Source organism: Triticum aestivum, chromosome 1B (assembly GCF_018294505.1).
Source record: "Triticum aestivum cultivar Chinese Spring chromosome 1B, IWGSC CS RefSeq v2.1, whole genome shotgun sequence".
Lineage (NCBI taxonomy): Eukaryota > Viridiplantae > Streptophyta > Magnoliopsida > Poales > Poaceae > Triticum > Triticum aestivum.
In genome coordinates, this window is record NC_057795.1 from 611,305,175 (window position 1) to 611,317,486 (window position 12,312).

Below are 12,312 nucleotides of genomic sequence, written 5' to 3' on the forward strand. Positions count from 1 at the left end.
ACTCTCCGGTGCTCTGCCCCTTCTCCCGCTGACAGAAGAGAAGCATGTCCACGAGATAAGAGTGAACCTGGTCCAGATTCCCGATGCGAGGGAAAAGAGTCTCTCTGAAGATACGGTGAAGAATATCCAGATAGGCAGGCAGTTCATAGGTTTCCTTCTTTGTCTCAGGGTTGATCCTCAGAGTGCAGTAGGGCCACAGAGCTTGCTTGTGAGTGGCATTGGCGTGACGGTGGGGGCGAAAGCCGACAGGAGACTCAAGACCTAGATCTTCCACCCCAATCAACTGCATGAAAGCTTTCCACTTGACTGAAAGCAACTTGCCATTTGTCATCCAAGTCAGTGTCCCGTCCTCATCAGTCCCAAGATAAACCGTGGCATAGAATTGGGCCACAATATCAGCATCATAGTCCTTGTTGAATTGCATGATCCCGAGAATGTTTAGTTGAGTGCACATCTAAAGAGCTTCACCAAAGTAGTCAGGATCGTTCTCCATATGCTCGGTGTCGATGGAGTGCACGTTGACATAGAGATTCTTCTTGGCTTTGAGAACATCAAAGTAGATGGCAAACTGGAACCTGTTCCAGAATGGACGGTTGACCAAAGTGGGATCTTGGTCGACCTCATACGGGTTGCGGCGGCGCCTTGCCCAGAACTCCTTGGGCGGCATTTCTGGCACGGTTTTGCCTGACTTTGGCTTAACCCTAGGCTTCTTCTGCAGTTGAGGAGGAGGTGGAGCACTAGAAGATCCTCCGGCAGGCTCAGTGGGCTCAGTGGTGCGGTAGCGCTTGGACGAGGCACGACCGGGGTTGACACGACGAGCCTGATGCTCAGGAACCTCATCACCTGGAACCACACACACAAACACGCAAACATCCAGAAAGAACGAGCGTAAGCCACAAACACGAACAAACAGGATCACTGATAGGTAGGAGTATGACGGAAATTGGTAGAAGGGCGGTAGTACCGTGACCCGTGAGCGGTCGAGGCGGGGAAACAGCAGTTTCCTACTGCCGTGGTAAGATCCGGTACTTCCGTCCTACCAAATTCAAAAAATACTCCAACCAAACACTAATCCAAACTGTCTAGAAGCATTCTCCATCCTACTCAAGCCTAGATCTGGACAAAAATCTAGAGATGCAACTGCTATTGCCCCTAAAAGCTAGATTGGAAATCTAGACAAAAGGAAACAGGGAACGGGGGCAATATCGGCATCCATGGCAAGAGGACAAGGTGGGGATCGATTCCACCGAAGGAAACGGAGAGGAGCGCCCCGGAGAGGGAGATCCGCTGGAGCCCTCCCGCGGCGCCGGTTGCTGAAGAGAGAGACGAACAGGGCGAAGGGGGCGAGCGAATGGGTATGGGGGAGAAGAAACTCCCCCTGCCCCCGATATAACCCCCTGCCCGCGCCTCACAGCGGTAGTACCGCGCTGAAGGGCGGTAGTACCGCTAGGAGCGGTAGTACCACGCTGGAGGGCGGTAGTACCGCTAGGAGCGGTAGTACCGCACGCCACCAGCGGTAGTACCGCTTCAGCAACCACAAGGCTTCTAGACCAGCGGCTAACGCTCCAAAAAAACGAAAAGCAAGGCCAATGGAACGAGAGGACCGATGCGGCAACACACACACACAACTGAACAGAAACCACTCAAACACAAACAACCACACGAAACAGAGCGAGCTCTGGCCTCTCTCAGGAGAGGGCGGTGGCCGGAGCCACCTATGTTTGAGTCAATTGGTATGGCACCGCGAAGAATTATCCTTGGGCCCATGACCAAAACTCGTCTTTGAGGCACAAGTACCATAAAAAATGGCTAATGTGAAAGAGTTGATCGTTTTATGCATAATGGGGGGAGGGAAAGTTCATTGAGAGAACAACACTCCCCCTATGTCCATGCCTACATCTAAGCTAGACACCAAGTTGAGTGAGGTGGGGTGTGCAAGGGTTCAAGTCACATTGCTTGAATGAATGATATTTAGCTCATGCCTTAACTCGCGAAATCTTGCTTCATCCAAGGGCTTCGTGAAGATATCTGCAAGGTTATCATGAGTGTTGACATACTTGAAATCGATCTCTCCTCGCCTAATGTGATCCCGGATGAAATGATACCAAATCTCAATGTGCTTCGTCTTGAAGTGTTGCACCGGGTTGAGAGAAATCTTGATGGCACTTTCGTTGTCACACCAAAGAGGCACTTTGTCACAAATGACACCGTATTCATTTAAAGTTTGCCTCATCCAGAGGAGTTGTGCACAACAACTACCGGCCGCCACATACTCAGCTTCGGTGGACGAGAGAGATACACAACTTTGCTTTTTGGAAGACCAACTTACCAAAGAGCACCCAAGAAACTGGCACCCTCTGGAAGTGGACTTCCTATCCACTTTGTCTCCCGCCCAATCGGAATCCGTAAATCCTTCAAGCTTGAAGTTTGCCCCTCTTGGGTACCATAGGCCAAAGTTTGGGGTATGAGCCAAATATCGAAAGATTCGCTTGACCGCCACAAAGTGACTTTCCTTCGGTGCAGCTTGAAACCGTGCACACATCCCCACACTCAACATGATATCCGGTCTAGATGCACAAAGGTAAAGCAAGGAGCCAATCATGGAGCGATATACCTTTTGATCCACCGCTTTACCATTGGGATCAATGTCAAGTTGGCACTTGGTGGGCATTGGAGTAGAGGCCGGCTTGACATCACTTAACTTGAATCTCTTGAGCATGTCTTGAGTGTATTTGGCTTGGTTGATGAAGGTACCTTCTCTTCTTTTTTTGATATCAAAACCAAGGAAGAACTTCAACTCTCCCATCGAAGACATCTTGAACTTAGAGGTCATGAGAGCGGCAAATTCTTCATTGAAAGCTTTGTTAGAGGAACCAAAGATAATGTCATCAACATATAGTTGGCATACAAACAACTCCCCTTTGACCTTCTTAGTAAAAAGAGTGGGATCGATTAGCCCCACTTCAAATCCACGATCTTGTAACAACTCGGTAAGGTGGTCATACCACGCACGTGGGGCTTGTTTAACGCCATAGAGCGCCTTATCGAGTTGATACACATGATCCGGGAAGAAGGGATCCTCGAACCCGGGGGGTTGCTTGACATAGACCAACTCATTAATAGGACCATTAAGAAAAGCACTTTTAACATCCATTTGTTGCAACTTAAAGTTGTGATGGGAAGCATAAGCAATCAACAAACGAATGGATTCAAGGCGAGCAACGGGAGCAAAGGTTTCACCGTAGTCGATACCCTCGACTTGGGAGTAGCCTTGTGCTACCAATCTTGCCTTGTTGCGAATGATGTTCCCATGAGCATCTTGCTTGTTCTTGAAGATCCACTTGGTTCCAATGATGTTATGGTTCCCGGAAGGCCTTGGCACCAACCTCCACACCTTGTTGTACTCGAAGTTATTGAGTTCTTCATGCATGGCATTGAGCCGATCCGAGTCTTCGAGCGCCTCATAGACCTTATGGGGTTCAACACAAGAGACAAACGCGTGATGTTCACAATAGTTTGCTAATTGTCTATGAGTGCTTACCCCCTTTCTTAGGCTTCCAACCACATTCTCCATGAGATGACCTTTGGTGGTGAGTTTGGAAGCAATCTTCGCGGCACGACGCTCCAATTCCTCCTCGGATGTCGAAGGTGGAGGGTTCACTTGATCATCTTGAGCGTCGTCATGAGCTTGTTCTTGATCTTGAGCTTGCTCATGATCTTGAACTTGCTCGAGGGGAAGAACTTGACCTTGGGCATCATGTGGAGGTTCACCACCATCTTGTGATTGATCTTGCCCTTGGTCTTGTTACCGAGGTTGAGGGCCTTCACTTTGTTCTTCGGAAGCATGTGGGTCTTGAGTAGGTGAAGGCTCCACCGAGGTGGAGCATTGTCCTTCTACTTCGGCCACAAGGGGTTCCTCAATGGGTAGGATATGACCAATATCCATTCTTCTTATGGCTTGGGGAGGGATTTCATCACCTACATCACAAGTACCACTTTGCTCCACTTGGGAGCCGTTATTTTCATCAAACTCTACGTTACACGTCTCCTCAATGAGTTCGTTGGACTTGTTGAGAACACGGTAAGCATGAGAGTTTGTAGCATAACCAACAAATATGCCCTCATGAGCTCTAGCCTCGAATTTAGACAAACGAACACCTTTCTTGAGAATAAAACACTTACACCCGAACACCCGGAAGTACTTGAGATTGGGCTTGTTCCCAGTGAGTATCTCATACGGAGTCTTGTTCAAGCCTTTGCGGAGATAGAGCCGATTGGATGCATGACAAGCTGTGTTGATGGCTTCAGCCCAAAAGTTGTATGAAGACTTGAACTCTGCCATCATGGTCCTTGCCGCATCCATCAACGTCCGGTTCTTCCTCTCCGCAACACCATTTTGTTGAGGGGTATATGGTGCAGAATATTGATGCTTGATCCCTTCATCACTAAGAAACTCATCCAAGGTGTAGTTCTTGAACTCGGTGCCGTTGTCACTTCTTATTGTCAAAATCTTTGCATTATGTTGACGTTGAGCTTCATTTGCAAAGTCGATGATGGTTTGTTGAGTCTCACTCTTCCTCTTGAAGAAGTATACCCAAGTGTATCTTGAATAATCATCCACAATCACCAAGCAATACTTTCTACCCCCAAGACTGTCAAAGGATGGAGGCCCGAAGAGGTCCATGTGCAGGAGCTCCAAGGGTCTCTTCGAGTAGATGATAGTCGTGGGAGGGTGAGCCGTCTCATGAAGCTTTCCTTCGATACAAGCACTGCAAACACGATCTTTGGCAAAACTAACATTCGTTAGTCCATGAACATGGTCCCCCTTGAGAAGACTTTGCAAAGATCTCATATTGACGTGGGCTAAACGGTGATGCCAAAGCCATCCCACATCAACTTTATCCATTAGGCATGTCACGGTCTTAGTGGGTTGCTCCGAAAAGTTTATCACATAGAGACCGTTCTCGACATGCCCAACAAAGGCTACTTTAATAGTCTTGCTCCACAAGAGGGCCACAGTATCAATATAAAGAAGGTGGCAAAGCCCATGAGTGCGAGTTGACGAACGGAAAGTAAATTGAAAGCAAGGGACTCAACAAGCATGACTTTCTCGATCGGTAGATCATGAGAAATGACAACCTTGCCAAGACCCAATACCTTAGAATGTGAGGCATCACCCCATTCGACATTGGTGGGCATAGATGGGATCTTGTGCATGTCCACCACCAAGTCCTTGCTCCCGGTCATATGATTTGTTGCTCCACTATCGAGCAACCATGATCCCCCACCGGAAGCAAACACCTACAAGAGACCAATGCTTGGATTTAGGTACCCATTGAGTAATGGGTCCTTTGATGTTAGTAACAAGGGTCTTAGGAACCCAAATAGACCATTCAATGTACTCATAAGGAGAACCAACAAATTTAGCATGAACATGCCCATCACTAGCACGGCACAACACATAAGAGGGGTTAAAGTCGCCGGCTTTGTTGGGAGAGATGGCTTTGCGCTCTTTGGCATCACCACTCTTCCCATTGTTCTTCTTCTCCTTAGGAGCACCTTCTCCCTCCTTCACAAAGGTTTGCTTGAGCGGAGGAGGTCGATTGGTCTTGCTCTTCTTCTCCTTGTTCTTCTTCTTGTTCTTGGACTTGGGTGAGAACCCAACTCCCTCCTTGCCCACAACTTCCTTTTGATTGCTCAAAAGGTCATTTAGGTTCTTCTCACCTTGTATTCATGACACAAGACCTTTCTCGAGTTGTTCCTTCAACTTGGCATTCTCCTCCAAAAGATGCACATGCTCACAACATGGGTTAGTAGCATTTGCATTATCAACTAAGACCATGTGAGGAAATGTGGCCTTTTCCTTGGTTAGCTTAACTTGGAGTTGAGCATGAGACTCCTTGAGGGTGGCATGATCACCTTTCAAGACCTTGTGGGCCTTGTCAAGTACATCAAACTCCTCCGTGAGTCTAACATGATCAACCCCAAGTTTAGCCTTCTCGGAAGCTAGAACACGAGACACAACAAGAGCATGATCAAGATCTTTCTTTAGTTTAGCATGACCATCATTGTGTGACTCCTCAAGAGCCAAACGATGCCCACGCTCTTCCTCAAGAGCATTAGAGAGATCCGATATTTCATCGGCATAGTCACGACTATGACTTTCCATCTTAGAGATGGTTTCTTCGTGAGCCTCGATCGTGTCATTGGCTTCACCAAGTTGTTCCAAGAGAGCAACAAAGTGCTTCTTGGATTTGCCCTTGAGCTTACTCATGAAGGACTCAAATTCATTGATCTCCTCATTAGACCCCTTACCATTATCAAAGTCATCCGTTGAAGGAGGGTTAGGAATAATGGTGGTTTTGATGTTGGGGGTTACCTTGTTGGTGGCCTTAGCCATGAGGCACTTGGCGGTGATGTTCTCGTTAGGTGCATCGAAGAGAGACACCCGGGGAGTTGTGACAATGGCAATGGATGCCATGGCCATTGTTTCACCATCTTCATCATCATCGTCATCCTCACGGTATTCTTCTTAAACCACCAACCCGCGAGAAGGAGTCTTCTTGGTGAAGTTGTTCTTGTTGGGGAAGGACTTGGCTTTGTCTTTTCGGATGAACTTGCCACCATTGTCTTCCTGCTTCTCGTAGGGACAATCCGCAACGAAATGTCTAACATTGCCACAGTTGAAACAAGTTCTAACTCGTTGCTTCCCCTTGAGGCCACTTGAGTTGTTCTTGTTAAAGTTGGGTCTTGTATTCTTCTTACTCCAAAACTGTCTTGAGGCAAGAGCCATGTGCTCATGATAATCATACTTCGTGTCCTCGGGGTTGCTCTCCTCGTCTTCCTCTTCTTCTTCTTCTTCTTCTTCTTCCACACTAACCTTGGCCTTCAAGGCAAGATTGGGCTTCTTTGCCCTTTGAGAACGGAGCACCGCATTGTCGGCAGTCTTGTCCAAGATGCTCATTGCAACAAACTCATCCAACACTTCACCAGAGGTCATGGAGTGGAAGTCCGGTCTTTGGCGAATGACGGAGGACATGGCCTTGTTGTAGGGCATGGCCTTGAGGAACTTGCGCTTGATCCAGTTGTCATCCGTGTGCTTGCTCCCATGATCTTGGAGTGCGACCGCGAGTTTGATCACTCTTCGAAAGAGCTCACGAGGCTCGTCATCCTCTTTCATTGCAAACTCATCAGCTTCATCTTGCACCACTTCATAGTTGGAGCATTGAATGCTAGCACTTCCTTGATAGAGATGCTCGACACATTTCCATGCTTCTTTAGCCATGATATGAGGTCGAAGATGAGGGAGATCTTCGGGAAGGATTGCATCTTGGATGATGAAGAGAGCACTCTCATTGAATTGATTGTCCACTTCTTCTCGAGGGGTGAAGTTGCTTGGATCATGAGGATAGAAACCTTCTTCAATAATTCTCCAAAGGTTAGTGTTCACATGTTTTAAGTGACGCTTGAAGCGATAAACCCAAGAGTCAAAATCTTCATTTTTCACATATTTAGGAGGAGGACCGGCATGATTCAAATGAGTAGAGGGGATCGGTCCTCTATACACTGGGGGTTCCACATTGGCAAATATGCCGGTGCCATTTCTACCACAAGTGGATGGACTCTTTTCACTGTTAGCTTCCCCCTTTGTTGGAGGTAGCATCCGTCACCTTGTTAGTGGGATCACCCACTTTCATTGGCGAGGTAGATAGTTTAAGTCCGTCTAAGAAATCAGAAAACATGCTTTTAACCTCGGCCGTCATGGAGGTTTTCAATGTGTCTAAAGCCACATTGAATTCCTCACGAGAGACCGAGGCTCCCCCTTCGGCCGTGGACGAGATGGGATTCACACAGGAGTGCTCCTCCGCACCGTCGTGGGTGTCAACCATACTCTTCGGACGGCAAAGTCCTTAATAAAGAGACGAGGCTCTGATACCAATTGAAAGGATCGATACGGTTGACTAGAGGGGGGGGGGTGAATAGGCAACTAACAATTTTTAGACTTTTCTTTAACAATTTAAACCTTGCAATGAAATAGGTTGTCTAGATGTGCAACTACGTGGACAGCCTATATGATGCAAAGACAATAAGCACACAGGCAAGCAATGGATATAACTTAAGTAAGCTTGCAAAAGTAAAGGGACAAGATAACCAAGAGTGGAGTCGGTGGAGACGAGGATGTGTTACCAAAGTTCCTTCCTTTTAAGGGGAAGTACGTCTCCGTTAGAGCGGTGTGGAGGCACAATGCTCCCCAAGAAGCCACTAGGGCCTACGTAATCTCCTCACACCCTCACACAATGCGAGATGCCGTGATTCCACTATTGGAGCCCTTGAAGGCGGCAACCGGACCTTTACAAACAAGATTGGGGCTATCTCCACAACACTTGGAGGCTCCCAACAACACCACGAAGCTTCACCACAATGGAGTATGGCTTCGAGGTGACCTCAACCGTCTAGGGTTCTCAACACCCAAGAGTAACAAGATCCGCAAGGGATAAGTGGGGGAATCAAATTTCTCTTGGTGGAAGTGTAGATCTGGGCCCTCTCAACCAATCCCGAGCAAATCAACAAGTTTGATTGGCTAGAGAGAGAGATCGGGCGAAAATGGAGCTTGGAGCAACAATGGAGCTTTGTGGGAAAGAGGTAGGTCAACTTTGGGGAAGAAGACCCCTTTATATAGTGGGGGGGGAACAAACCAACGTTATCCCACTCACCAGCCCCGCACAGAGCGGTACTACCGCCAGGGAAAGGCGGTACTACCGCTCCGGGCGGTACTACCGCTCAACCCAGCGGTACTGCCGCGCTGCCAGGGCCCTGACCCCAGGGCGGTACTACCGCTAGGGAAGAGCAGTACTACCGCTTAGGACGGTACTACCGCTCCTACTACCTCCCTTAGTGCCGCAAAACCTGACACGAAAAACTTCGTTTGAGAATCGAGGCGGAAGTAGCCCAGACGCACAACGGTACTACGGCTGAAAATCCCAAGTGGTACTACCATTCAGAGAGCAGTACTACCGCTTGGAGCGGTACTACCGCTCTGAGAGCGGTACTACCGCTGGGGAGCTTCGGCGGTACTACCGCTGTGGTCGCGGTACTACCGCTGGGGCAGAGCAAAGCATAGCAAGGGGAAAATGGCAGCTCCAGAGATGCGGAAGGAAAGACGACGGGTGTGATAAGGATGTGTACGTGTGATTCCACCCAAGTCTTACCAATGCGGATCCCCTCTTGATAGTACGGCGACTCCTACGAAACTAGTCCACCAACAACGAAACGAAGGAGCTACACCATATTGAATACAACACCGAGGGGAGGAAATCGTCTCGTGCCAATGGATGAATCTCTGAAAGAACTAAACGCACACGATTAGTCCGCACAAGCATTGTCATCAATCACCAAAACATCTTGGGGATAAATATGCTCTTACACGGGCTCCGATTCTCCTCAAGTTCGTCCATTGGGACAGATTAGACAGAGCCCCGGCGTAGATTCTGCCAGCTCCTCGGGGCAGCGAGGTTAGGGTTTCTCGTCGTGCGGACGCAACAAAGATATTTGGTGTCAGGTTCTTTAGATCGATTCAAGGATTCAACGACGACGACTGCAGCTCCAGGGGGTCCTTAGGGGCACATGCATGAAGACCTCCCGGCTGTCATCGACAAGGCCAGACCAGCTCCAGTATGGGAGCGACAATACCGGTGCGTCGGCGATTTGTTCTGGCGGCGGCAGTGGTCGTTCGGTGGTCCATGGACCTCGGTGTAATTTTTATTATGTTTGAGGTGTTTTGTACTTCCGGTGAATATTTATTATAGATCACATCCTTCTAAAAAAACAGAGCAAAGGTAAAAACAAGATTACATGAGTAGCTACCCCTACCACGAAACGACCTGGGGTACAGACAAGAAATGGAACTAGGCCTTCTTGAAAAACCGTCATACATCGATGCACCACTCGCACTAACACTACAAAAAAAATACACTTTCGTGATGATACGTGTTTGTCACAGTAGGTCACATTTTCTGTCATGCATGTACATTCATGATGATTTTACGACAAAATCAAGATAGTCATACCTGTGCCGTCGTAGAAGTGTTCCATGACATTACCAAAATTATCATCACGAAAGTGTCCACTTCCATGATGATAAATCACGCGTCATAGAATTGCTTTCGTCAAGGGTAACTGTCACATGACATCCACCGTAATGGAAGCTATCGGGTTCCGGTTTGGATCCGATAACCCGTTAACAGCCTGGACCAATGGGGATTTTTCACGTGTAAAATTCTCAATGGCCAGAGGAACCACGTGTCGGCTCACCATTGGGACAGATGTCATCCACTCATTGGACCGAAGGCGCCTATGATACGTCGACACATGGCACGGCCCAACAGAGGCCCATTCCTGTGAAAAGGCCCGCCCGTTTGACTTGGTTAACTGGTAGCGGGCCGGCTCATGGAAAGCCTATTAACGGCCTGTTTGCATATAGCCCATTTACAGCCCGCTAACTCACGGCCCGCTACGGCCTATCCGAATTAGGCCCACTAGCGCCATCTGGGCCGTCCAATATGATTCCAGCCCGTTGTAACGTCTGGCCCACGTATAGCCCATGACGTCTTTCGGCCCATATGAGGCCCTTTGTAACTCTTGGCCCATTAACGACCCCTGGTAAAACTGACCTGTAATGAACAGTGTATCGCTTTATACCCGTTAACGGCGCATTATTCCATTGGGCCATTTCCAGCCCGTGTTATCTTTCGGCCTTCTCAGGGCCCATTTATTCTTGGGCTCATTTCCAGCATTCGGTTACTTATGGCCCTTACTGTCCTTTTCTACTTGTGGGCCAAATTCAGCCAGTGGTTATAGTCAGCCCGTTTGTGGTCCGTTAATCCGTTGGACCGTTTTCATAGCGTCATCAAATACGGCCGATTAATGACAGCCCGTTATGGTCGGCCCATGAACAGCCGATTCCAACTCTAGCCCGTTTACGGCCCATAATGTGGTCCGTTATTGGCCCATGTTTGGCCAATCGATCATATGGCCCGTAGAAGGCTCATTGATGCTACGCCTCATAGAAGGCCCATTGTTTGTATGGCCCATAAAAGGCCCGTTGTTTCTCTACATGTTCATTACTATTATGTACAATAACTCACATGCATAATAAAAAAACATAGTTATATTATGTAAGACCTAAGGGGTGCATGCAGAAATCAAGACTGATGGTAGCAAACGAGTGGATAAATCCAAAACTAATGATAACAGGTAGATTATAGCTTTAGTTTAAAAAGATAGATGATGGATCATCTACTGTTTGTTGCCCACCCAAAATGAACCACATAGAAGACCCCAGATGAACCAGATAGTAGACATATACTATTCGTTGTTGCCTCGATATGTGCCCCGACTCAAGTTTGAATATTAGTTTTGACCTGACTCGGAGTCTAAGAGGTGAACAAGACAATAAAGTAGTAGGTAATAATAACATGTATAACATAAGAAGACACGAAAGAGTGCGACCTCTCTTCTGGAACTGTGTAGTCTTCAGGTTCATCTGCTCAGTCGATGATGGTAATGCAGTTGGCGTGGCTGCCGGCAACGGGGAAGATGATCGGAGGCGGCGAAAAAAGTCTACCAGGGGAATCTCTGCTGCAGTGAACGCTTCTGTCGATGGTGCACCTCAAGTGGGGTGGATGACGGCATGACAGGAGCAGGACATAACACACAGAGTTTTCTTTAACACCTATTTGAAAATGAAGTAAATCTGTAAGGGCTCCTTAGAATTGGAGGATTCTATAAACGTAGGGACAAGAAAAACATAGGAATATGATAGGAATGCACGTGCAAAACAGAGCATTTGCAAACATAGGATTTCTATCAACCTGGGTGTTTGGTTCACATGATTAGAAGAACACATGAATGGAGAAACATGGTCAAATTAAAGTCAAACCACGGGGAAATGAAAAAAATAAGAATCTTATTATGCCAGTAATGCAATTAGTCCTATTCTCCATGCATATTAATTTGAAAAGGGCGTCCAAGTTGATATTAAAATCCTATGTTTTTCTTTGAAAGAGACATGAAAAGAAAAATCCTCCAGTTTTGCTTTGCTCCATTCCTTCTAACCAAATGCACGAATAGTAGTACCATAGTAAAGTTTCAAATTCCTATGTTTTCCTTCACTTTTTCTTTGAACCAGTGGCGATGCTAGTAGGCATTCTTCAACAGGCTGAAGCCTACGCCCTCGAATTATTTTATGAGCTTAGATTTGATCCACATTAGTATCATATAATGGCTATCTTGCTAAACCGATTAAAATTGTGG